Raw genomic sequence first — 26244 nt, 5'->3', positions numbered from 1 at the left:
TGAACCTCCTGAGGTTCACACAGTCCCACCTCTTGGCCTGTCCAGGTCCCTCTGGATGGCATCCCTTCCCTCCAGCCTGTCGACTGCCCCACACAGCTTGGTGTCATCCGCAAACTTGCTGAGGGTGCACTCGATCCCACTGTCCATGTCATCAACAAAGATGTTAAACAGATTATTAGGAATTTATTTTGTTTAGTGGTATCCATATAATGTTGTTTTTTGTTTTTTTTGGTTTTTTTTTTTTTTTGCATAGTGTAAAATAGTTTTTCATTTGTATAGTAAAAATTAATCTGCTTCTTTCACTAGAAATTACTGAGTTTTCAGCCTTAACATCTTGATTATTGTTGTCACACCCGACAATTTAATTGAACAGTTTATTTTGTAGACGGCGGTTTACTGTCTAGTACTGTGGTAGAGGCAGCTTTTTCTTCTGTCATCTTTATTAATAAGAGAAAGGCAAGTACCTTACGTTCTTTCCAGATTTTGAACACTTCCATTGATAATTAACGGCCAACATTTAGGTTGCTTAATTGGATATTATTTCTTTTAAAAGCATTAATGCAAGGTCAATGCATTTGAAACTTCGCTGTGCAATTTTGTGGCATTTTTCCTTCTCTTTAGTAACTAAAAGCAGTTTGCTTGGTGCAACTCATTGAACACCGACGCCTGATAGTTGCCGTTTGATACCCGCCTACGCCCACGCAGACGTACAATGAGCCCGTAACACTTGAGATCTCCTGTGAAACGTTGTCCTTGCCTGCACAATCTGGATAACCGCTGGTGGAGGGGCCGCATCCCAGACTGGCAAACCAGCCTGATGCAGAAGGTGCACGCCAGTGAGGACAATTTGGGAAGCTGCTTGTGCTTCGTCTCCTGGACTTACAGGCTCTTGGGCAGGTTGGCCAGGTTTGCCCAACGAGGAGCAGCGGGACACGCGTGATTGGTAGTGTGTGGGATGCGCTCCTGCAGTCTCCCGTGTTGCTGCTCCGGTAAGCCATACCGGTTTGTGCCATGGGAACATTTCTACCTTGTTTTTGTGTGATGTTCCATTGAAGAACTGTGGTTTTTTTGAAGGTGGGAAAATAAAGTTTGTGTAGCCAGCACTACCCATGAGTTCCAGAGCAGCACAGGGTGGGAAAACGGGTTGCAGGGTGGTTTTAGAGCAAAGGCATTTGATCACATCGTAGAGTGATTAGTGTATAATTGACAAAAAATAGACAAGGTATCTTGTGGTCCTTTTTTTTAGTCCAATTTAGTCCTGACTCTTTAAGCAAAATGATACACTTTTAAATAAATAGCACGTCCGATGATTAATAACGGATGCCAATGTCACAATTTCCTAAATTATCTCTCCTTCCCGTGACTTTGAACCACGTTTCTTCCTTGTGCTCCTCGCTTCATCCTCCCAGGACTGTTAGTCTCCCGCTCTCTGCCTTTTTTCTTTGACTCTTTTATTGATAGGGTTTGAACTGCTGAAGCCACAGCCAAAGTAAAATGACCGCCTTTTGCATCATCAAACAAAATTCCAAAGAAGTTTCCAGAGTAGAAGTCAAAATTCAGGATTATATTAATGAAAACCTGAAATAAATGGTTATTGCAATATGTCCTAATTGCTTTGAGTTTTAGGGCAATCTGACCCTTCATTTTCTTGAAATCTGTTTATACAAGATGGGTTTAGGAAACTCAGGATGTTTAGTAAGGAACGGGAGCAATGTTCTTCTGTCTCGGTCTGTCAGGGTAAGGAAGGGTTTCCAAAGCATCTTGCTCTACAGAACTCGGTGGTGGGGCAGGCGTCTCGGCTGGGCTGCCAAACTTTACTCAGTTTTCTGTCTTGTGGAACCACATTGTGTGTCAAACCCAAAGTACAACGACATTTTCAGTAATTTCACACCTTTAAGGGTAAGAAATGCATCGGCAATACTGGGAAAACAGACTTGTATCCTCTTTTGTTCCACTAAGAGAAGATGCAGACTGCTCGGACAGGCTGGAAAATAAACTGTCTTGGGGAAAAAAGAGGATGCAAAATTCCTGCTTTCCTAATTTCCCTTATTGTTTGTGCAACAGCGGCGTAACAGAAAATAATTGCTCCTTCTGACGGTTATTGGCACCAAAATAACAGCTCTTGGTTCTTGTTGGGAGTGGCTGGGTCCTTGTTAGCAACATTAACCAGGTTTTGAGTCTTCTGGCACTCTTTCTGTGCTTGACTCCTAAAAGGCAGTGAAAAAGCTCTTTTTTCTCCCCCCCCCCCCCCCCCCCCCCCCCCCCCCCCCCCCGCCCCGAGCAAAGCTATTTCCCAATATCTTGTGTTATTAAAAGCGTGGTAATGCAGCTGTGCCAGGAAAGTCGCTAAACAGCCCAGGGACTTGTGTTTGAAAGGCAGTGCCTCTGATAACACGCTTCGAACTTCCACTCTGCACTTGTGAATACTTCAAAAGTTAGGCTGGTGATATTTTTTTAGCCGTTGAATGCCAAGATAAAAAAACATGAAGTGATTTTAAATTAACCTCTCAAGAAGAGTTTTACCTGGAAAAAAAATAAATCTCCAGCATCAAGAAATCTGGCATTTCCAGCGCTGTGCTGTGACATAAATGTTGTGTTTCAAAGATGTTTGGTCTGGACATCAGTCACAAAGATTGTTTTGTATTTTATACAGAATACAGATTTGCTGATAAATTGGGAACACTTTGATTTCACTCTTCTTTTTTTTTTTTTTTTCTCTCCTCCTGGGATTTATGGGAAAATACAAGTGCATACACAGCCTGGCTTGTGTGCAAAAGTTGTATGTGTTAATCCATTTGGGGTGGGAAAGTTCCAGCATCTCTTTGTGTAAACCCCTGTGGGAAGCGCCCATCGAGACAGGTGTGGGCAAAGTTTGTCCTTAAGTGTCCTTGAAAACCTGATTCACACCGAGAGCAAGATTTACCAACTTTTCAGTGTGGTAGAAGATCTAGCTTTGCAGTAATTTATTGGCGGTGTCATAAACTTTTTATTGTGAATACATTTAAAATATGTAGGATAACGCATGAAACATCTTTTGCGCATTAAGAAGGTGGGTAATTTTCTCGGTGGTTGAAGCAGATGCTCTACCCGTGAGCAGCCGGAGCAGGAATCTGCCCGTGGGTAACCTCGCCGCAGGCCATGGCCGCGCTGCCAGGGGTGTGCAATGGCCGTGGAGGAGAGCTCTTCTCTCCCTGACATGTTCCTGCTTGGCTTCATTTATGCCGTAGGATGACACAGGATTTGCTGGAAAGAACAAGCCAAATTAGTCCAGGATTTGCAGAGAGAAGTGCTGGCGAGAGACTTGGGCCAGCTGTAGGCCATTCTGAAGGGCTGCTGTCGGTGAAGGGGCAGCGTGAGCCCAACTGAGCGTTACCAGGGGGGAGCTTCAGCAGATGGGCCGCAAAGCCTGTGCTCCGGCCGAGGTTTTAATTGCACAAGTGAATTGAAAGAAAGCAAATAGGTTCGTGGTTTTCAACACATTAATTTTCAATGTTCGTATACTTCATCTGTGCCACGCAGAAGCCAGAGATTTAAAATAATTGTGGAACGGATGCCTGGAAGCAGGAGGCACGTCACGTTGAGTTCCTGTAGTGGGGCTGAATCATTATTCTTCTTTATTGTACTTTGCTGTTACATCAAATGTAAATGGACATGAAAGGTACAATTTCCCTGGAGGCAGAAACGGTACCTTTGTCAAGTTTGCCCCCGCATCCTGTCATTCTGTTTCCTTCTCTGCCTGATTTTGTCATGTATCTGTCTGAGCTTTCCATTGATAGCTACACAATTGCCTGAAGCTCTACTAATTAATAATTAGCATTCACTTTTCTTTTCTGCTTCTTGAACCAGTTTTATTTTTGTGGGCTCTGGCAGAGCTGCTGCCTGTGAGGGTGCTGGGCTGGGCTCCTCGTAGAGCAGAAGTGTCACCGTGTGTGGAAGGATGCTCCGTTGGGCCACCTTCGAAATAAGGTTGGTGCCTTGGCTTCTCCGTGCAAGGGATCCCGCTGAAAGACGCTCTCCTTTCCTTTCCTCCCCAGCTCCGCTTTGCAATGACTGAAAAATGGCCCCGTGAGTTATTTTCCTAATGAGGGTGAAGCGTGTCCCCTGCGATATCGCTTTGATTTCCTTAGTAGGCTCAAGGGCACTTATTCAAAATTTTATTTAAGTATCTATTTTTGTTGGCTTGTTCCGGTGTTTCTCCAAAGAATTTTGTGTCATCAAAGTCTGTTGTAATAAAATATATTTTAAAAGCAGTTATGATTATGTTTTCAAAGCAAAGGGAGTGAATATCAAGGGTCTACAGTCAGAGAAGTTCCAAACCTCCGCTGAAGCTGCCTTGGAACAGATTTTTTTCACATGATTTGTGTTGAATTGAGGCTATTTTTATTTTCCACGTGAGGGAGATTCTGTTAAGAATGCTAATGAAATATTCAAATAATATAGGCTGAATGATTTTCCCAAGTAGTTCCGTTAGTGAATCTCTGCTGTAGTATCTCTTCTAAGTGCGATTCCTGTTCATTAAACATAATGACACAACGTTAGAAGTTAAAATAAATGCTATGCAGGGGGCCCTGAGAGACCTGGGCTCTGAATTCCCTCCCTGCATTTCACTTAAGTACATTTAAATTCTAACTGTTTCTTTGATTTGCGTTTTCTTGCTCCATTTGGGAGAAGTGGCTAGAGCCTTATGAAGTTAATGTGACGGTCCTGTTGGCTTGAGGAGATTTTGGAATAGACCCTAAGCAAAGAAGCACTAACTCTAAAGCGCAGGTCTGCATTACAGCTGTGAAAGGAGGTTATTTGTTTATTTACTGTCCTGGTTTCCGCTGGGATAGAGTTAATTCTCTTTCTAGTGGCTGCTGCGTTTTAGATTTAGTATGAAAAGCATGTTGATAATACCGATTGTTTTAGCTGTTGCGAAGTGATGTTTATGTTAGTCAAGGACTTTTTTCGTCTTCCTGTAGAAGCTGAGAGGGCCAAGCTGGCCAAAGGGATATTCCGTACCGGGATATTCCGTACATCATACGGAATATCCAAAGGGATATTCCATACATCATGCTCAGTGTAGAGATGGGGCTTGGCCGGGGGGCAGGAATCCGCAATCACTGCTCGGGACAGGCTGGGCAACCGATCGTCAGCTGGTGCGAGCAACTTGTGTTGTATCATTTTATTATGTATATTCCTTTGCCATTATTATTGTTGTTATTTTTCCTTTTCCATTACTGTTCTATTAAACTGTCTTTATCTCAACCCATCAGTTTTTTCCTTTCCCTTCCTGTTCTCCCTCTTCTCCCTGCCCTACCGGGAGGGAGAGTGAGCGAGCAGATGCGTGGTCCCAGTTGCTGGCTGGGGTTAAACCACAACATTTACTTACAGAATTTTTATTTACTCTTGCCTAAGATATCACTAATTATAGATGTCTAGAAAAGTATACTTTTTCATAACTCTAGATTCACTTCAATTACACAATTTGCATTATGATTTCTTAGTGAAGGTTCAGGGAGTCCATTGTCACTGAACTAAACTGAAAATCCCTGTAATGACAAAGCTGCTCTGACACTAAGGCTGTGCAATCCTATTTCATTCCTCACCTCGGGATTTATTCTGCTCTATCAACGGAGCAGCTGAAGTCTTTAGTCACTTAGCAGCAAGTTACGTCAGGAGCGTTGTGAAAATAAGAGCAACAAGAGCATCTGCTTTTGTGAGAGTTGATTGAATTTGGAAGAAAGACTTCCCAAAGTTCAGCTTCTTGGTGGAGATAAGCCTCTCTAGATGTTAATCGTGGCCGAGAGGGAGAGTCCTTCTCTGTCGACAGCTGCAGCATCCATTTCTTGCCCTGCAACAGTGCTACAATTTGTCTGACGACCCACGGGTCTAATTCAAGGAGCTAAACTGGCCAAAATATGGCTGGTTTTGGAGGGCAGTGTTTTCTGAAGCAGATGGTGGCGGGATCAGAGAAGCTCCAGCGGTGGTGGCCTGCGGTTGGATTGGCTCAGCCGCACTGTAAAGCCAATCCTGAAGGAAAGTCTAAGCCATGGCTCAGGGCATTGAGCCATGAGTATTTTGTCCTCAAGAAATGAGCTGGAGATACCCAGCTCCTGAAAGCGCGCCTTTGAGTAACGGAGGGCAGCAAACCCCTCACAGCCCCGGCAGGTGCAAAGGCTCTTTCTCCAAAGGGAGGGAGCCGCCTCAGGAGCTCTCACTGCTGTCCTTGCACTTACCTCACTCTTCCATGGCCACGAGTAACATCCAGAAAGAAGGAGTGGTTTTCTTCTGTGCTATGAAGCGTTCCGTTTTACAGCAGGAACAACTGTAGAAGATGTAGTGGGACGAATGATCGCGATGCGCAGCTTGTGCAATCGGTAAAATTCATCACACAGAAAAGACATTATAAGTTTTACTTCTGTATGTGCATATATGTGTCATTGTCACCATTATATATGTCATATGAAAAGTGTGTTACAGTGTTTTTCAGAAGCCCATCAGGGATTTTTCTGACGTATACTGGATGCCTCTCTTCAGTTTGTCTGTTAAGCTCTCCGCAGCCATTCCCTGCGTTTGAGTTGTTTCCTCTTCAAGAAGGAGGTTTCAGTTAAGGAGCGGAGGAATCATTTTTGGAACACAGGTTGTCACTTCTGCAGGTGGGGGAAAAATAGAAGATTTTTTTTTTTCCATGTTCACCGGGATTGTGTTTCCTTTTCTGGAGAATTGGGCATTTCAGTCCTTTGGCTAAAATGAAGCTGTTTTGTTTTCTGTTTTCTTTAGGAGATGTTCAGAAGGTGTGGTGACAAGAAGCAATGGGGGCAGCAGCATACCTGCTCTTTTGCTTTGTGGTGCTGCGCTGTTGCCCGCAGGTCGCCGTCCCCACAGCCCTCCCGGGGGGAGGCAGGGGTGGCGAATGTCCGCATTGCCCGAGCTGCCAAGGGCAACAGCTGCAGTTTACCAGTGTTGAATTTTGGAGAGAGCTAAACCAGGTAACTTTGGTTACAGAAATCATATTCTTCCTGGTCCACCATCGTACGCGTGCGGGTCAATGCCTCCGTGTGACGGAAGGCAGCGCAGGTTGCCCCGGGCCTGGCGAGCGTTGAAGCTGCTGCAAGCCCGGGGTAGTAAGCTTTGGAGGAGCTTGTGCAATGCGTCACACTGCTCGTTACCTACCTAGCAGGGAGCGATACATGAACATTTTTCCATTTACCATATGAGAATCAAAGCACAGAATATTTAAAATAATTTTTTCCACTTTGTTTCAAATTATATATTATTAAATACTATCAGAACCTTTATAACTTTAAAATGTATATAACTTTTTGTTGTTGTTGTTTTCACGCCTTAAAAAAAATACCCCCAGGTAAACAAAAAAAAATTGTAATTCTCTTTTTCCAATTATTTCTGAATTTTCTATAAAATGCATTCTAGGTTCAGATACTTGTCCTCTTATTCTGTAGCATTTTAAAAACATTGAAGCCATTTCTGTTAAAGGTGCCCAGCAAACTTTTCGCCTGCAAGAAATTCAGATATGGCTGTTACTTTTGTGTTCCACTCCACATACAAATAAGATATCACCGCCAGCAGAAAATCTCTCTTTAGTACGCTGAAATACCTTTTGCTTTTGAGCGTTTCTGCAAGGCTTGTGCGTTTGCAGTGATGCTGTAAATATGGCAGATATATTTAGGGGGAGTCTGTCTGTAGGTACAGAGGAGGGCAAACGGAGGGAGCATTAGATCCCTGTCCATCAGTGTGGGAGGCATCGAAGTTCATGTGTATAAAGAAAAAAAAATAACATTTCTTGTAATGTGCATTTTTAAGCTCCAGTTTGTGCTTTGTCCCTTGTTGTTCTGGCTGTGCCCAGGGCCCTGGCTTTGGCAACAGGGGAGAACCAGCCCCTGCTGTTTTGGCTATGCCGTGCTCTGGTCCTCAGCCCTACCGCGGTCTTTGGCCCAGAGCCGACACAAAAAGCCATTTTCTGCAGCTAAAAAGCAGCGGGAGGAGAGTCATGGGGGAATTAGTAGGTGGGAGCTGGCCCCTGGGGCTGTGTCACTCTGAGCTGGTTTTCCCCCACGCCCTGGGAGGCTCCGTTTTTGGTGGTTCCACGAGTCAGTGTCCCATCAGCTCCCGCGGAACGCAGACTTGGAAAGAGGTCTCCTCTCCTCATGTTTCTGAGAGTTTTCTTCAGTGCTTCCTGGGGGATGAGTGTGGAGCAATAGAGGAGACGGCGGTACAGAGGTGAAAATATCAATTGCACTGCCAGAAGTGATTTTTCGATGGTTTACTGGCGGCAGGAAAAGCAGAAGATGGTGTTGTGTCCCTTAACCCAAGGCCAAAGGCGTTTCACACGTGCAGGGTGTCGGACTCCTGCTCCGTTTGAAACACCAGTATGGGCCACGTGGCAGGGTCGGGTCCTGCCAGTGGAAGTTCTTGTTAGAAAATGAAACTTTTCTGTACCTCTTATGTCTTCCAAAGGCAAAGCCAAACACAAGGTGCCAGGGTGAGCAAGAACTTGCTGCTTTTCTTTTCCATTTCTGTTTTTTTTTTTTTTTCATAGTTTCCTGTTTTCTCAGATCTTTTCCATCTTTTCTGACTCTCTTATTTCATTTCCCTTCCTTCAAATACTTTGCATTTAGTGCCAACCAAAACTGGAGTACCTTTTGCCTTTAGTAGGCACAGGATCGATCCTGTTTCCTTTTGTGTACCTCTGTCTCCCTGATTCCTGCTCTTTATTAATTCACATCCACAGTTTGAGCGTAAGAATCGGAGATGGCCAGGCTGGAATGGGATTGGCTGGAAGTTCAGAGATAATCAGATCCAGTCCGGCTGAGTCTCATGCTGCGATGACTGAGTGCTCTTCGCAGTCTTGGTGTCCTCCACAATCTCAGCGTCTATCCACCTTTTACAATTAAATGTCTCAGACCTTCCCCTTGCGTGGGAAGCTCACTCAGAGCCGTTAGAGATGGTGTTAATCACGGGCAGCATCCTTCTGATGGCCCCATGTGCTGCTTATGGGTTTACACCCATCGTGACTTTTTAGTGGTTGCTCAAAGGGCGTGGCTTGTCTTTATTTTTAAAGGGATTAGATGTGTTCACCCAGTCGCTCCCAGTTGAGAGCAGTAACTTTTAATTGAGCTGTGATTAGCTTCTTAAACTACCCGAGTCTGATGGCAGAAATATATTGCACCTTTTGTTAATTAGGAAATTGATTGCCTGGTTGGGCATCCCCGGTGGTAAGTATGATAACCTTTACCGTGACAGCGGATCGATAGTTCAGGGGTTTGATTTCTTTGTTTTAAAGCGATCAGACCTGAGTATATTCCCTTCCTCCCCTCAAAAAAAAAAAAAAAAAAAAAAAAAGAAAAAAAGATTTGAAGAGATCTGGGAGTTTTACACAGGCACTGTCACATTGCTCACTGCAGGGGGTTGGACTAGGTGACCTTCAGAGGACCCTTCCCACCCAGCACATCCTATGATTCTGTGATCCCTTCTTGGTGCTTCTGAGCGTGTACTCAGACTTGGGATGACGAAAATCGAAATATAAAGCAGAAATGATAACTGCTGACTATAAGCTTATTTTTTATCACCTTAGGGATGTCCGCACCCCAGCGGTTTTACCTTCTTGCCTTCAGGAGATGTTGACAGATGCCCTGAGAAACAGCAGAACTGGATACCTGCGGAGTAATTACCCCAGGCAGCGTAAGTGACCCCTCTGCCTACCCCTCCCCTATCTATTTCAGCTTAGTGAGGTGTATTATTTAATTTGTATTTGTATTCTATTGCATTATAAACTGAACATACTTGTCTGAAATGCAACAAGCTGTGTTGCCTCGAGCCATACTGGAACATTTTACGTGCCTTTGTGTTAAGAGCAGATTGAGGAAGCAAAGGGAACGCGTTTGAAGAGCCGATCACCCTGTGCCTTAATTGGCAGTCTCGGGTCAAATCCTTCCCGCACCAGCTCTGATGCTTTCCCAGCACTTGACTGGAGCATATTTTGGGTGGCATTGTGATACTGTCCTCTTAGGTCATGGATCAAAGCAACGCGAGGCCGATGCCTCTCCAAACGATTGCCTGGTCTCTTAAGGAAATGATTAAATCATCACCAATCTGTTCTAAGCACACATTTACTCCCGCGTTCTTTGGCGTTGCTTGGCTGATATACATTTCCATGTCTTTTGCCTAATTTTTCAGCAAAAAAACCCCAAAAACTATGGACACAGTTTAGGTGCTGAAGCTAAGACATCCCTAAAGTAGCTTATCAGCAACTCGGTGACTTACCAAACAGTCAGCGTCAGAAATGTCTCTATTCGGAGCTTACCTCGAAGCTTGTGCCTGACAGCAGACGGTTGTTGGTTTTTAGGAAAAATTGACTTACATTTTTATAAACCATGCTCATTCTAGTTCCTCAGAGGACCTGGTACAGTGCGTTTGAGCAATGTGGAGGCAAGGCTGGTTCTGCCTGTTAAGTCTGTGCTCCTCGCAGTGGCTTGAGGTCTCCTCAATATTTCACACGGTGAAATTCCTCAAAGACCTGCCCTCCTGAAAAAGCAGGCTGAATTTGAGGGCAAGGAGCACAGTAATAGAAACCCGAATGACCTCTTTCCAGCAAATTTGAACTTTCCAGTTCAAGTGGAAGTATGTTTCCACTGAGGCTGGTAATGTTTTGTCCTTCTTCCTATAAATCAGCCCTGAATTATGCAGCAGGATGGTCAGGAATCTCAATGCCTGAAACGGGTGAGAATGACAGGGACCAATTACTGTTAAACTATCAGCTGTAAAAAACCTGTCTATATTCAGCTTTTTTACAAACCAAAGCCATTGCTGTTTTACAGCAGGCCAGAACCTTTAATATCCATTCCAGAAAAACTGTTCCAGCCCTTTTCTTAGGGATATACCATAGAGGTGTCACATTAACAGCCTCCAGTGTGGGTGGGAACATGCTAACTCTGAACAGCCCAGACGATGCCCAGGGCAGTGGTGGAGTCGCCATCCCTGGAGGGATTTAACAGCCGGGCAGACGTGGGGCTGAGGGACGTGGGTCAGTGGTGGGTTTGTCAGAGTTGGGTTGATGGTTGGACTCGGTGATCTGAAAGGTCCCTTCCAACCTGGGCAATTCCGTGATTCTATGTGTTCTGCTCATCATCCCTCGTGAGAGACTGCTGCTCTCATGAGTCACTTGAACATCTCAAATCCCAGCTTTTACCGTTATTTATGCTCCCCTGTATTTATGTATGTATTCTGTTTGCGAGGGCATGGAGCGATAGGACGAGGGGCAATGGTTTAAACTAGAGCAGGGTGGGTTTAGGTTAGCCATTAGGAAGAAGTTGTTTCCACTGAGGGTGGTGAGACACTGGCCCAGGTTGCCCAGAGAGTGGGTGGAGGCCCCATCCCTGGAGACATTCAAGGCCAGGCTGGACGGGGCTCTGAGCAACCTCATCTAGTTGAAGATGTCCCTGCTCACTGCAGGGGGTTGGACTAGATGGCCTTCAGAGGTCCCTTCCAGCCCAGCACATTCTATGGTTCTATGATTTCGACTTCAGTTTGAGCATTAGAGTCACTTATGGAAAGAAAAAGTTTGGTTCATTAGGTATGGGCTTGGAAAAAATCCCAGATGGAGAGCTAAAGGTCTGACAAAGAAGAATAAAACCCGCCTCCTCTCTGCAGTCTTTTAACGTAGGATGAACTTCCTTCACTGAAATGGGCATATGAAAAACTTTTTACCTGCTGTAAATTTTTAAATCTTACTAGTTGTGAACAATTAAGTCATAACACTTGGAATGGGCTGAGCAGTCTGACAAATCTATGAAACAGGAATTTATATATGGGAAGTGATCTCTGGTGGGATGCCTGCCAGGGGAGCCTGGGGTGAGCTGGCATTTTGCAAATTTACTGACCTCTTTGAGAATTAAGCCATTAATGAATGTAGGGCCTTTTCATGTGGCTTTTCTTCCTTGCACCCTCTAGCATTGGCAGAGAAGTCGACTACTTCTAGGAAAAGTATTCTGCTCCTGCAGGGGAAAGAGTCCATCTTTCAAAAAAGTCATAGATAACCATCAGCAACATCCCTGCCGTGTATAGGATCTACAGAGTCATTCACTCTGAAAGAATATATAACAAAGTATTTTTCTGACACAACCCAGTTTCTAAATGTTTATTTAACTTTGTGCTCCCAAACATCCATTTCAGTGGTCACTTATCGCTTGTAATTAAAGGTCTATAATAAGATGCCAATAATTCCCTGTCGTTGGAGGCGTAATTCTGATGATGAAAGGGTAGAAGACTTTGAAGTAGAATAAACGGTAGAAAATATGATTTAGGAGGAAGATAAATGAGATCCCACAGGAGAGGAAAAATTGCTGTCGCGTTATATTTTTAACTCTTGAAGCCCTGTGTGTTGTGCGAGCAGCAGCGAGGGAAAGATTTCATTTGAGGCTCAGATTGAAGATAATGGGTCAAAGTGGGCCATTACAGATGCTGTTAGAATAACAGACGACTTTATTTTCGCTAGATGTCGTAGTGGTTAGACATCACGAGTGGTTTGAGTCTGGGTATGTCTTTGCACGGGTTTTGTGAAATAGGATTTTGGTTCATGTGATACACAATCTGTTTTATACGTAACTGCTAAGCCTCATTTAGCTGATGTTTTTTAAAATTACTTCTTATTTGTTATAGCTAAGAGTAACTTTTCAAACCTGATGCCTTACAGATATTAACAGTTTATCTGCACTCGGGGCCATTCAAGGAGCACCGCAGTTTGAAATAGTTTCATACATATCTTCTCCAAAGATTTAGATGAGACACAAAGCTAAAATAAATGTGCAGAAACAACATCGGCATTTTGAAACCCAACATAATTTAGAGCATATTGCATGATTGAATTACAACCTAATATCTCATAATTTTCCCACTTGTCAGAAAAGGTCATACAATGCCGTAAACAATCAATAGTTTTCATGTCTAAACCGAAGAAGTTCGAACAGTTTTTCATGAGCTGTGAAGGTTAAATGAGGCACTTGCCAGGATCTATTGAGAGTCATCCAGGCTTTACATATTTTATAGTATGCTTAGTGGCACACTCATTACCATTACCATTAATGGCTTATGATTAATCAAAAGAATTTGGTTTAGATCCCGCACATGGAAATCATGTAATTTATCTCATCTTCTGGGGATTATCCTGAAGAAACTGCTCTATGAATGATCTTAATGTACCCTGGAGTTTATGTGGTATGTTATGTGCAGTTATGCCAAACATTATCAGCTGCGAAAGGAAAATATGCTATTTGTGTGTAATATCACAGCACTTACATTTGCCCAAAGCTGTGGTTAAGTAATTCTTGGTGTGTCTCTTAGAAACCACCATTGTTACAGGTGTACGCTTGGCTGTATAGAAAACACTACGGACTGAAACTTGGCAATTGGCTCGCCATGACAGGGGACAAATTAGATTTTGCCGATTGGGGGAGATACTGGTGTGGTTGTGTGCTTATACAAACACGTCTATATTTAGGCAAGGCAGGCTTACAAAGGTCCATAAGGAGCCTTGGATGTTTGATATAGGAAGTGGCAGACGGCGATCTTGCTTCAGTGGCAGCCGATTCAAAATGGGTTGTACGGTAGGTCTTCAGAAGCAGCAAAGAGTATTACCTGTGTTCTCCCAGGAGGGAACAACAAACCATGCAGGGAAATAGTGGATGTAGTGAGAGTACTTATCATGTAGTGATAGGATGGGGGGGGAACGGTTTTACACTGCAAGAGGGGAGATTTAGGTAAGATCTGAGGTAGAAATTGTTTGCTGTGAGGGGGGTGAGCCCCTGGCCCAGGTTGCCCAGAGCAGCTGTGGCTGCCCCATCCCTGGAGGGGTTCAAGGCCAGGTTGGACGGGGCTTGGAGCAACCTGGGCTGGTGGGAGGTGTCCCTGCCCAGGGCAGGGGGTGGCGCTGGGTGGCCTTTAAGGTCCCTTCCCACCCAAACCGTTCCGTGATTCTGTGATTCTATGCCACATTTAGACCCTTTTGCCAGATTCGGGGCTCGGTGGGATTTGGGGGAGCAGAGCCATCTTTCACCGTAGAGAGTGCAAAGTCAGGGCACAAGGGAAAGGCTCCGCAGAGGCAGGCGACAGGTCTGCGAGCAGCAGCTCCTGCCTTTCCGAGGGGCACCTGCCGCCAGCATTCCCCAGACCGGGATTTGGGCAGGAAAAAAGAGCCAGGAGCTGCTCTGCCAGGGGAGAGATACCTTCAGGCAGCAGCTCAGCAGCTCCTGCCCCTTGGGGGGGAGATGGGTCTTGGTCATCCAAGGCCCTGCCCTTTTGCGTGCCCCGAGGTGTGCTGGATACAGCCTTTTCCCCCAAAATGTCAGTGCAGTGGTGCTTAGCAAGTGGAAAAACAACACGTTGTCGTGTGCTACTTCGTTCCAGGGCGGGCAGCAGTCGGAGAGGAGAGAGTCGCAGGGCAGATGAAAAGTGCTGCGTCTCAGCTTTCAAGCAGAGCAGGTTCAGCCATTGCGTTTGATAGATATCACCCAGGAATGCTTTAAGAAGCATTTCTGTCAGCCCTGCAGCGTGCAGGTGCCTGGAGATGCCTGAGTCAACCCAGGAACCGGGCTCAGGACCTCCGCTGCCCTCCTGGTGCCTTTCAGCCATTCATCAAGCCAGTTTTTGCTCTCGAGAGAAGTTAATGCCCGCTCTGGTGGTAGCAATAGCTGTTCCACAGCTCTGTACCTGCCTTTGACAATAAGGCTTAAAATATTGTCAGCAACCTAAATCTTAGGCAGAGCAGAGATGATAAAGGATTAGTAAATAAAGCAGGGCATCGGTTTGGCCACTGGGTCAGCTTATTGTCTAATCCTTGCTATCTCAATTTCGCTCTCCGTAGATAGGGAAGCTAATATCTATTTACGGATCTCCTGGGGTCTTTGGGAGGATTAATCACTGAGTGTTCATAACCTATTTTTTAAGTGCTAAGTATTATGAGCGATTTGTGGGGACAGCATGAAGTAATAAGTGTCACGGCACAGCTGCAGAGTCCGATATGTTCACTCTCTGTTTTCTTCAAACGGGTTCAAGAAATCAGATTGGATGAACTTTATTTTACCACTTAGGATTCCTATGGTGACGAAGCAGCAGCACAAAGTTACAGACAACCAAACCGCTGATTTGCTCTGCGTCTGTAGAACCGAAGTGGTGCACGTCTAGTTACTGGTTTCCAGACCTGAAACCTCCTGCTGCTGTCGGTGGCACAGGGCTCCATCCACAGCAAGTGCCCTGTCACCAGGGGCAGTATTACCAGGGGCTAGTATTTCTCTAATTCCAAAAAAGAAATAAATAATTGAGGAAATGCGAATCGTGCAAAGTTTGTACAAACTCTCCCTGCCCACTCCCTCCCCCCAGTAAATACGTTTGAGCTGCTCTTTGAGCCTTAGAGATGCAGAAAGCCCAGGGACAGCCCGAGCTGTCGAGGAACATCAGCTCGGTTCTGTTCTCAGATTGGCACTGCACAGGGATGGTCTTTATTCTTAAACGCCCAGGGATTAACTACTTACAGCAGTTAATTTTGATATCAAAGGCTTTCAACAATATAATATGTTCAAAGATTATGACCTTATGAGGCCTTTGTAGTGTTACACAGGGATGGAGAGAAGTGGTTATGAAAGGTTTGGGTTTTTTTTAGGAAAAAGACACTTCCTCTTATTTTAAAAATAGCACTGAAGATGCAAAGGAAAAGATAAACTGATCTTGACCCGGAGATCGCAGTCAGTTTTCCCTGCTTGCTCCACACGCCAAGTTCGCGGGATGCCCCCAGAGGCGTGGGGCCCTAAATCAAGTGGCGCTAAATCAAGTGTCACCGTGCTCCATGCTGTGGTGTTCCCCCCGTCTGTCATAGCAACCCCGTCTGGCCACCCTGCAGCCTTCAGTGCCCACGTATTCTCTCCGGCACTGCAGGGGAAATCCAGAAACCGGCGAAGCCGCTGCCGTGGCGGGGCTGGGTTTCATCCCTAGGGATTTGGGCTTTGCACAATGCCTAACCAAATTGGCGGGTTGTCTTACCATGATGAAAAGAATACTGTTTTTTTTGCTTATAAATGAGATGAAAGAGGCTTTATTTTGTTTTCTCATGCGAGGGGAGCGGTTTAGCAAGCAGAGAGAGGATGAGTGGGCAGGCAGAAAGTCCATATATCAAAATCGGCGCTGTTCAGATGGGAGACGATGGTCTTAAACGAGTCTCACAAGTCGCTAAATTTGCTGATCCTGGTTTTCAGCGAGGAAGAAATATTGATTAATAACACTGGGATTCATAAATAACCACTGGAGCTATGAGAGCTTGATACGGAGTTAAAAGGACGAGTCAACGCGGGTAATAAGCCTGCGCTGTTTTAGCAGCATCGGGCAGCAACGTAAACAGTCTCTGAACCGCTGTTACAGTCAGGTAACATCTCATTCCCTAAAACCACGAGCAATTTGCTTTTCTCATTACCCAGATCGTTCACTGTGACAAAAAGCAGAGATTTTTCTTTGCTGATCAGCTGAAGGCTGCCGTCGATGTCCTGGCGAGGGGCAGACCCACAGCACCTTCAGACCCCACTTGTCGATGAAGTTGGTGCAAACTTTCCCACACGTGGGCACTCTGACTTCGCAATGAGCTCAAAATGCTCTGAATTTAGAGACTTACGTGTGGTTTGGGTTTTTTTTTTTTTGTTATTCTTTTGTTTGCTTGTTTTCTGTCTCTGCAAGTTTGCAGTGGCGAAGGAGGCGCCTGAGTAGACATTAGAAGTGAATGACTTTATTGGAGTACTTGCACATTATAATGTTCTTCTGCCTCCAAGGATGGTGGTGTAAATCTCAGAGAAAACAAATTCGTTTCAGAAAGGTTATATATACGTAGATTGTTTGCATCCTAACCCCTGTGCGTGCCTCCCCTGCCCAATAAACAAACAGCTTTTTTGTACCACTTGCAGTCTCGAAGGATATTTGGGGAGATAAACATGCGCTGAAGTCCTTGCAGGATGGAGCATTGAATGGGAAGCAAAACAAAACAGGAGTATCACCACCGTCTTTCCTATTTAAAAAAGAATCAGTGCTAAATTCTCTCTGTGGAGTCAGAAATACCCTCCCGGACCAGGTCTTGGCTCTGCACTGTCTGGTTTGTCCTACTCGGGAGCAGGACACGTGTGGGGGACGTCAAGGTGGAATGAGAGTGGCTGTGCTTGGGAAGAAATGCAGAGCCTTCCCTGGGTGAAAATGCCTACCACAAGGGCTGTGAGTGTTGTTTTTAGAACAGACGCCTCGCCTCCTCTTCAGATGGGGGAAAAAAAATCCCCCGCCTCAAATCCCAAGCTGGTAGTGTGTCACATCGACCAACAAAAGCCCGAAAAAACAATGACAGAATTATTCCCAGCAGTAGCTCCACTATTGAAACAGGAGCTCCAAGAAGGCCCTTAGAGATTTTATTTTATTCTACTTTATGAGGCAGGAGATCAGGCAAGGCGATGAAGAATGCCAGTTTAAAAGTCTCTAAAATAAATAATAAGGATTTACTCTCCCAATTTAAACTCTGGCCAGCTGGGTAGGCTCGGTCAGAGAGTGGGAACCCAGGGTGGGGAACAGCCTGTGGGTCCCAGGGCGCCTGTGAGTGTGTCTTTGAAGTTCTTTGGTCCCCTGGGGCACACAGGGAAGGGCTGGACCCAGGGCAGCAGCGCCGATGACTCCCGTCATGGACACAGGAGGCTGCAGATTGTCATTGTCCTTTACGGCACGGATCTGAGTGTCTTCTCTTCTGTTACAATATACGACATTATTAACAACAACGAGCTATAAACAGTGTTAGGTAGCAGCAGTGCGAAGTCAGATGCAGTGAGTTTATTTAGCAAGAACCGGTGCTCTGTGCCCGTAGTTTCCCCATCCTCATCCTTTGTCCTGTTGCAAACTGCAACTCTGGGCAACTTTTGCATGTTGTTTTGCCAAAATTAAAGCCCTTGTTAGGTATTTCTCTCGGGAGAAAGTGGTATTATGAGTTTGTATTTCTTTGTCAGAGTCCTGCTTGTTTATAAAATATTTTACCTTCTTAGGAGAGAAGGAACAGGAGCTATTTTATGTGTTTGGAAAGGTATGGCCAATGGATGCAAACTTGGGAAGGAAAGGCTCATATTTGCCCTTTCAGATTGTCTCCAATTTCCTTGCAGCTGAGGTTCTTCCCTTTTTGCCCCTCGTTGCCAGCCTCCCGCAGCAGCAGGCCATCCAGTCCTGCCCTCCAGTTGCCTTTGCTGAAAGAGTGCCCGGCCCCGCACGGCCCAGGGGACGGCCAGGTCCTGCCAACGAGCTCCACATTTGGAGTATTGTGTTCCACCACATCATCAACAGGAAAAAAAAATACTCATTTTATCCATTAAACTAGAAAGGAAGAGGGCTCAGACAGTAATGCGTAGCTGACGGTAAACTTTGATATGTCCCATTATAACAGTACAGTGATGAGATTCAGTTATGGATTCATTAAGTCCTTCCATCTTCGTTTTAAAAAGATCATTTTCCATTGGTAGGTGGCACATCTTCCACATCCTGTAATGTAATCCGTTTGTTCCTAGCTCAGCTTCCAAGGCTGTCTCGCTGCCGAAGGCTGACGTCTGAAGGGGTTTGAGAGTCGCGCACATCGGGTCTCTGCTGCCGTGATTGAATTGGCTGCTCTTACATGGATTGCTGTGACTCAGGAAGGAATGTACCGTGAGTGCAGTCCTTCTGGGAATGAGCTTCCAGTACCAGGAGCTAATTAACTAATGCAGTAGCTTTGGTTTTTATAACAAACCTCTGGTGTTTCTGCCAAAAATGAGTCACTTCTTCAGCTATGCGGGCATATGTGGCTGCACTTAGCTCATCAAATCTGTGCTTAGTCACCCGAAACTGCCTTTGAGGGGTGTTCATTTCCCATGACACAGGTGAAATGAAAGTAAGAGATACGTAGCACCCCTGAAAATACAGGTTTTTATTCTTTCTATGGTACCCATATGTCTGTGTGAATTTGGAGGAACGATCGCTGGCACGTTCATTGAGAATGTAGTTTTCTCAAGTACAGACTGGGTTAGATTTCTCCTCTTTCATCTAGGCCTTGCCTGACAAGCTCCCCAAAATTTTTTTCTTGGCATTCAGTATGTCATGATTTAAAAATGCTTCTGATTTCCAGCAACAATAAAATAATAAAAAAAAGAGATACTAGCAGGAAAGGGCTATTGGATACAGAGGAGTCAGCTCTCGCTGAACGAGCCCGTGGTGCTGTGACTGGCGTCGCGGGCTCTCCGGCTACCGACCGGCTGCTCAACACGGCCGAGATTGACTTTTCCAAGAAGGGGTGGGAGCAATAAACAAATAAAGACTCGGGTGAGTCAGATAGGACACTTCCAATCTTCTATTATTTGTCTGCAGCAGAACAGGGAGAGATCTAAAATGGATGCTATGCCTGAGAGATGTAAAGGTGATTCCTCCAGCCGAAGCAGAGCGAGGTGCTGGCCGTGCCCCCAAGGAAAACAGGAATATTATGGAGATGCAGCAGGAACTGCTTCTAGTTCAGTAATACACAGTTGATGTCAAAAGGTTGTGATCATATTGGGTATTGTATCACATTGGATATTAGGAAAATTTCTTCAAGGAAAGGGTTGTCAAGCGTTGGAAGAGGCTGCCCAGGGCGGTGGTGGAGTCGCCATCCCTGGAGGGATTTAACAGCCGGGCAGACGTGGGGCTGAGGGACGTGGGTCAGTGGTGGTTTTGTCAGAGTTGGGTTATGGTTGGACTCGATGGTCTTAAAGGTCTGTTCCAACCTAGACGATTCTATCATTCTATTCTATATTATAATATCATCCGTCTAGTAACGAATAAGCAATAATCAGAGTTTGCTGTTGCAGAACTTAGGAGTGCAGGACTCCGGTGCTGCTGAGGAGCCCGTGAGCTCGGGCACCAACACCGTGTGAGGAAGGATTTCTGGGGTCTGCTGCTAGAGCGGCTGGTGATGGTCATGGGGGGCGTGCGCGAAGGGGTCTGAAGTCAGATAAACACCCAACAGCTTCTGCCAACAGATTGCATGGAGAGACTCTTTACAACGACCACTGCTGAAATGGTTTGTTGGCTGTTGTTACTGGGGAAATCTTTAGAAAATTCGTATGTGTACAGCTGCATCTTACAGAGGTCCTCGTACACAGTGACATAGTGCAAGAAATGAAGAAATTTAACTTCTTAGCTGAGAAAATGTGCTCCTGTAATTGGATCAGATAGGTTTTCATTTGTGCTTTTTCCCTTTGTTTCCTGTCTCCGATCGCTAACAATATCCGTGCTGCTGGTTTACCCCGGCAAATAAATTTTTGCATTTATTATAATAATTATGAGTTCAAAACACTTCTGAGCAGGTATATAGCTTACTGCATAGTTAATTCCTACATACAGCGTGCAATTTTGTGAACAAGACGAATCTTAACAAATTAACCGTCTGAACAATTTAAAACGAGATAGAAAGAACGTTCGGAGCATTTGGAGCCGGGCTGGGGCATCCTCCCCACTCCTGGGACCAGGCTCCCAGGCATTGCTATGGGGACCAGCTCTCGTGCCACCTGTTCTTATTAAAAAGAGAGTCCTTCTAGGTGGTGCTACCTGTTTTTCCTAATTGCTGCTCATTACCAGGGATGTGCGTTCTTCACCGTGCCGCTCCGGGGAGTCTGTAATTGACGGTAAGAAAATAAATAGCCATTAAAGCCACAATAAACATTTATTTCTTTTGATTTGCCTTCCATGAGGAGTAAGTCAGGAGTCCTGAGGACACATCCGTGACTGTAACCCGAGCAAAGGCAGAAAGTCCCGGCGAAGCGGCAGCGATGGCCCGGGGAGGGAGCGGATGGGCTGCGCGGGGGCGAAAATGGCTTCGCTTCATCCGTCCTGGCGTGGAGAGGTGCCGTTTCTAACCCGAATTTTACAAGGCCGCAGGACTGTGAGAGAATAAGGTGAGGCTGGGTGTGGGATTTGGGGACAACCCCCGGAAGCCCTCTGGGAGCGATGCTGAGGTGAGCACTGGCACGCGATGCTCAGGGGCCGCCGACCCAGCCGCCGCCGCAGGGGGGTTTCTGCTCACAAACAGTCCTTGGCGCTGTTTCCCTTTGTCTGTGTGCCTTTGGGAGCCTCCCGCCTTCGTTACCGACTTTCTTTTGGTCACGCTTATGTAAAAAGTGATTAAATTTAATCTAGATTCAGTAAATACAACATAGGAATTAATACAATAATTCAAGGAACTCGGGTTCTGTTTTTATCTGTCGGTGTTAAGAGGTTCAGGCCCCCACAGCTTCCCCCCGCGCAGTATCCCCAGTGCTTTCGCGCGGGAAACCCGCCGTCGCCAGCAGCCGGGGAGCTGCTGTTCTTCTCGGTCGTAGCGGTCAAAACACCACGTGCACCTGCGCTGCCGGTGAACTGAATTTCATTGAGGTAGGAAAAATAAGACGACACCATCATGAGTGATATTTAGCACCGTTAACCCTCTTGGGTTGGTGCGGGTAAAATGTCGTTTCTCTTAAATACTTTTTTGCAGAAGATTGTGTTTTCTTGCCCTGGCTTTTGGAAGGCGATGGATCTCTAATGTTTTCAAATGGCAGGTCTCTACTCGTGATTCGGTGGCTGATACTGCGGGTCTCCTCCCCGTGCCGTGTTGCTGTTCCCCTCTCAGAGCTGGGACCAGGTCCCACAGAAGAGAGACCTTTCCCTCGTCCCCCCCCTCGCCCCCCAAAATGAACCCTCCTCCTGCTTTTTTGTCCCAGAAGTTAGAATGCTCGCACGGACCACTTGTGGAAATAGCAATTTCTGTCTAATAGCTTTGTTATAGACATGAAACTATGCCGTCTAATGAGCTGTACGCTTTAATGATGTCCTGATAATGGTAGAATGAAAGAGATTTTTTTTTTAATTTTTTTTTTTTTAAATGTACAAAAGGCTGAGAGTAATGAGGCGTGGAAGGAGGAACCGTTTGGGTGGAGTATCGTGAACTCCCGAGTCAGGCAGCCGGGCTACTTAAAAAAAAAAATCAGATATTTCCCATAGTGACATTCCCTGTGATTTAAGAAGCTCATTATAACCTCTCCTAATTTTAACCCACGTGATTGTAGTTAATACATCTTAAATAACATCTGTCCCAGATGATCTGCGGTAAGTTAGATCTAGTGGCACAAAGTAATTCTAAGCCTCCTAATGACATCCAGATGATAATAACCATTTTATTTATTGATTATATTACTCACCTAACTGTATACTCAATCCGAGCAGGGAAACGCCGTCTGCGTGGAGCTAATAGCGTGTGGGTTGAAATGCAGTGGACTGAAAAACGGAGTTTAAAGCAAAATGGCTTCACTTGCGCGGGTCTGAGAAAAACAAAAAGAGGTTTTCGTTCCTTTGCATTCTCACAGCTCAGTGCTGGGAACCGCTGTCAGACACTCGGGTTAGAATTCTTTCGCATAAGTAACATACATTTATGTGAACAACGGCGAATTGTCCCCCCCACCCCTGCTCCCGGTACCCTCGGGGACACGGCCGTGGCCGGATCTCACGGGTTTGTACGGAGCAGACGGATTTTGCTGGTGGGGTTGTTTTGTTAATGACTCTTCTAAGGTGAAACTTGGGGTTTTTGTTCCGACATGTATTCAGATCTTCGGTTTCAGAGCAGCTGGGTACTTTGGTATTGTTTTTTCCCTGTACGGGGGGCTACAAGGGCTGTGACAGACCCTCGGCGTGGTCGCCCCATGATGGGGACCCTGAGCAGCCAGGGAACAGACCGGACCACTACACCTCATTCCAGTATTTTGACGAAAATTATAAATTAGATATTTTTTCTTTTTTTTTTTTTTTTAATGCACGCAGATCTCCGAATAGGAAAAGAGCTCAGAGGAGAGCACGCTCTTACGCATCCGCAAGACGACGTGACATTTTGCAGTGGTTTTCGTCGCTGTTAGAAATGCGCCATAAAACTCAAGTGAAAGGTAAGGATCGAACTGCCAAATGATTCCATTGGACTGAGGATATTTGAATTCCTTGTCCAGACTTCTAAACCTCGTGGGAATTTATCAAGCGTCAGTATAACTCGGGCGGGCACGCAAACAGAAGGGAAAAGGTTTGCGGGACGCCTCCATTTCTGCTGCACCAGCAGCTGCCAACGCGCACGCAGCGGAGTTCTGCCTGAATTTGTGGAGTGCTGGATTTTTTGGTAGCCCATTGTCGTGGTTTGGGCTGGACTGGCCACGAAAATGAATGAATGATGCCCTCCCCCCACCTCTCTCTTTGGAGAGACTTATGAGTTTAGAGAGAACTAAACTACTTCAATGAAAATATTAATAAAATAATAAAAAGGAAATAATGAAACATAGACAATACGTACAAAACCGCGTCTCTCTCCCAGGATGACGCTGACGTCACTGGCAGGCACCGGGGAAGTCCCAGACTGGACTCCCGATGGATGGGAACTGGATTGCAGAGCTGGGGTCGGGAACGCACGGATGGGGATCAAAGGCAGACGAACAGACAGGGCGCTCCTCGGACGCCGGCCGTTGAAGAAAGAGCTGACCCTTTGATCCCTCAGCTTTGTCCTGGGCGTGATGCAGAGGGGACGGAACACCCCGTTGGTCAGTTTGGGGTCCCCTCTCCTGTCCCCTCCTCCCCACAGGTGCCACCCCTCGACGCTTCTCCGCTTCCCACCCTCCAACGGGGCAAATAGCGAAGTTTGCTGGCCTGGGTTGTTAGAGCAATAAGTGTCAGCAAGAGCCGCTCTGCAAACCGTCCCTTGGCCTAATTATAAATATTCAGGTCTTATCTCTCTGAGAGTCGACAGTGTCTGAAAAATATGCCGTTAATTCCAGAGAGTTCAGTTAGTTAAAAGAGGCTCAGCTGAAAAGTAAATTTGGTGAACAGAAAATTGGTTCTGTTTTACCTCAGACCAGGACCCCCACGTAACTGGCCTTCAAACTAGGACCTTCTGCAGGAGCTGAGCTTTGGAGAGAAACGTTCCCCAGGGGCCACAGAACCCTTCCCGAGCACTGGGAGCAGGACAAGGCGATCCCAGCCCTCCTACTTCAGCCTTGCATTGAGTAGGTTATTTTCTGTAAGAGCGCTGGGCTTGCTGAGGTGATGTTTTCTCGCTCTCTGGACGTTGGTAGAGAAGCATCGCGTGCGTGAGGACCTGCTGGGAGGGCGGCGCAGGGACAGGCTGGACTCGCAGAGCACAGTAAGGAGGGAAATACTTAACACAGTTCTTTAACTTGGGCCTTTATTCCCCCTCCAGCAACAATGATTTATACAAGTGCGGTACAGCAGTGTCAGATCTGCATGAATGCTTCTAGGATCAGAAAAAAACCCTTTAATTCCCACGTGCTTGTCGCAAAGCACTTGTCATTTTTTGACTGTTTAAAAAAATATTTTATTTATGCAGTGCCATGTATTTTTTGCAGGTTTTGCATAAATATTTATAAACCCCTGCATATCTCTGATATGAAAGTAATTTCTCTTATGATTCTTGTTCAGGAAGTTACAGCCTCCTCAGCAGACGTTAGGGAAGCCCTTGCTCCTCGTATCCCTTCTTCCCCTTGGACTTGTGGGGAGGAATCATTTCTTTGGTCCCTTCTGAGGGTGACAAAGTGCCGGCACAGCCCGATTGTCATTAGCACTGAAGGTTGTGTTAGGTCTCGTGAATTTTTGAGCATGTCTTAACTTACTATTAGCATCTCAAAATCGCTACGTAACGTAAGCAAAGGGCCAGCCTTTGCTCGGGGGAGGCTGGGGGTCTGCTGCTGGGGCATCCCACCACCCGGGTCCCCACGGGACGGGCAGAGCCTCAGTGAGACGCCACTGAACTTCACGGAGCGGCACCCGGCTCGGATTTGTCTCCCTGCAATTAGTCCCTCAGCCTCACAGGCACGTAATTGAAATTGTTGAGCCACCTATTTACCTCACCCGGTAATTGTTTTAGGAATTATTCATACCGTGTGCTCGGGAAGATTCATAGAGGTTTCCTTGGGAAACCGCAGATCTTCAGGGACTCGGCTAGTTTATATTCACAGAGCTCATTTTTCAGAAATATATCCAATTTTCTAACTATTCTTTAAAAAAAAAAAAAAAGAAAAGAATTATTCTTTCCTTGTCTGATCTAGAAACACATTTCTCATGCAGAAAATGTGGCTTTTTTTACACTGGGGCAGTTGCACTGTAAAGCAGAACAGCAACAACAACGTACCCGGGCTAACAGGGCCCGGGACCGCCGGGTGTCTCCTCAGCTCTCGCCGCTTTGAACTTGGGCCTGCTGCGTCCACGGTGAGTTCCTCCCTTGAGGAGAAAAGGCGAAACACGGTGGCCTTGTGGCTCTACTCTTCTTGTAGGAGGGTGAAGTATGGTCACATGCATCGGCAGTATGTTTCCTGCGCCAGGTCCTTGTTAACTGTAGGGAGGGACAGACCTCAGGGAAGCAGTAGGTGTTTGCACAAGCTGAAAACCTCACCCCAAGGCTGCTGCGTGGGCTTCCTGGTACGTGGTGATGTTTCTTGTGACCGTTCATGTGGATTGGAAATTAGCTTGGGGATTTAGGCTACGTTAGGGGTGTTGGAGAGTCTTGTGAGCAAAGTGCAACAGATGCCACCAGGACCTAATGTTGATGAGATGTTGAAGGTAGGCCAGGTAAGTTGGGTTATATCTGCTGGTGGTCACAGCCTGCTCATCACTCACATTTCATTTTGGCTTCAGTTATTGTGATGACATATGAGTTTTTGGGGAAAAAAAAAGCTGTCTGTCCCCAGAGTGGCAGCGTCTCTGTGGGTGCGAAATATCACCGTTTCTTTCAAAGGAGCCTGTGGCAGCTCGTCCCAGCTGAGCATCTGACCATGTCTGTGGTGCAAAGTGTCTGCTCTTTTCCACCTAACACTGATAACCAACCGGGCCAGGATTTAGCGATGAAAGGTTGATGGTGCTCCCACCACGGGCTGCTCGAGGACCCCAAAGGCGGGTACATTTCCACCGGCTGAAGCGGTGCCTGTGCTTGACCAAGCGCTTTGTCCCAGGGCACTCCTGGCACAGAGAGCTTTAAAAACACATGATGAGTTTTCAAATCGGTGATCCATTTTCTGGGAATGGGCATGCAATTTTCCTCTCCCATCACTGTGATCTCCTGCAGATAGAGTTTCTCGTGGTCTGTCCAGGGTGGGCTGATGCCCATAGCAGTGCTTATGCCCTGAGGGTTAATTACGTACTCTTAATAATTCCCTAAATTGGCTT

General features: G+C 46.0%; 1 long non-coding RNA gene across 1 annotated transcript; it reads left to right on the top strand.

Moving 5' to 3' along the window:
- The first annotated feature begins 6803 nt into the window (after positions 1-6803).
- LOC134517377 (uncharacterized) lies at positions 6804-22949 on the top strand. The gene is made up of 3 exons (XR_010071611.1): positions 6804-6971; positions 9575-9681; positions 22852-22949. It is a non-coding gene; the product is annotated as an uncharacterized LOC134517377 (long non-coding RNA).
- The last annotated feature ends 3295 nt before the right edge of the window (positions 22950-26244 follow it).

Source organism: Chroicocephalus ridibundus, chromosome 6 (assembly GCF_963924245.1).
Source record: "Chroicocephalus ridibundus chromosome 6, bChrRid1.1, whole genome shotgun sequence".
NCBI lineage: Eukaryota > Metazoa > Chordata > Aves > Charadriiformes > Laridae > Chroicocephalus > Chroicocephalus ridibundus.
Note: the sequence above shows the minus strand (reverse complement) of the source record. Positions and strands in the feature narration are given on the sequence as shown.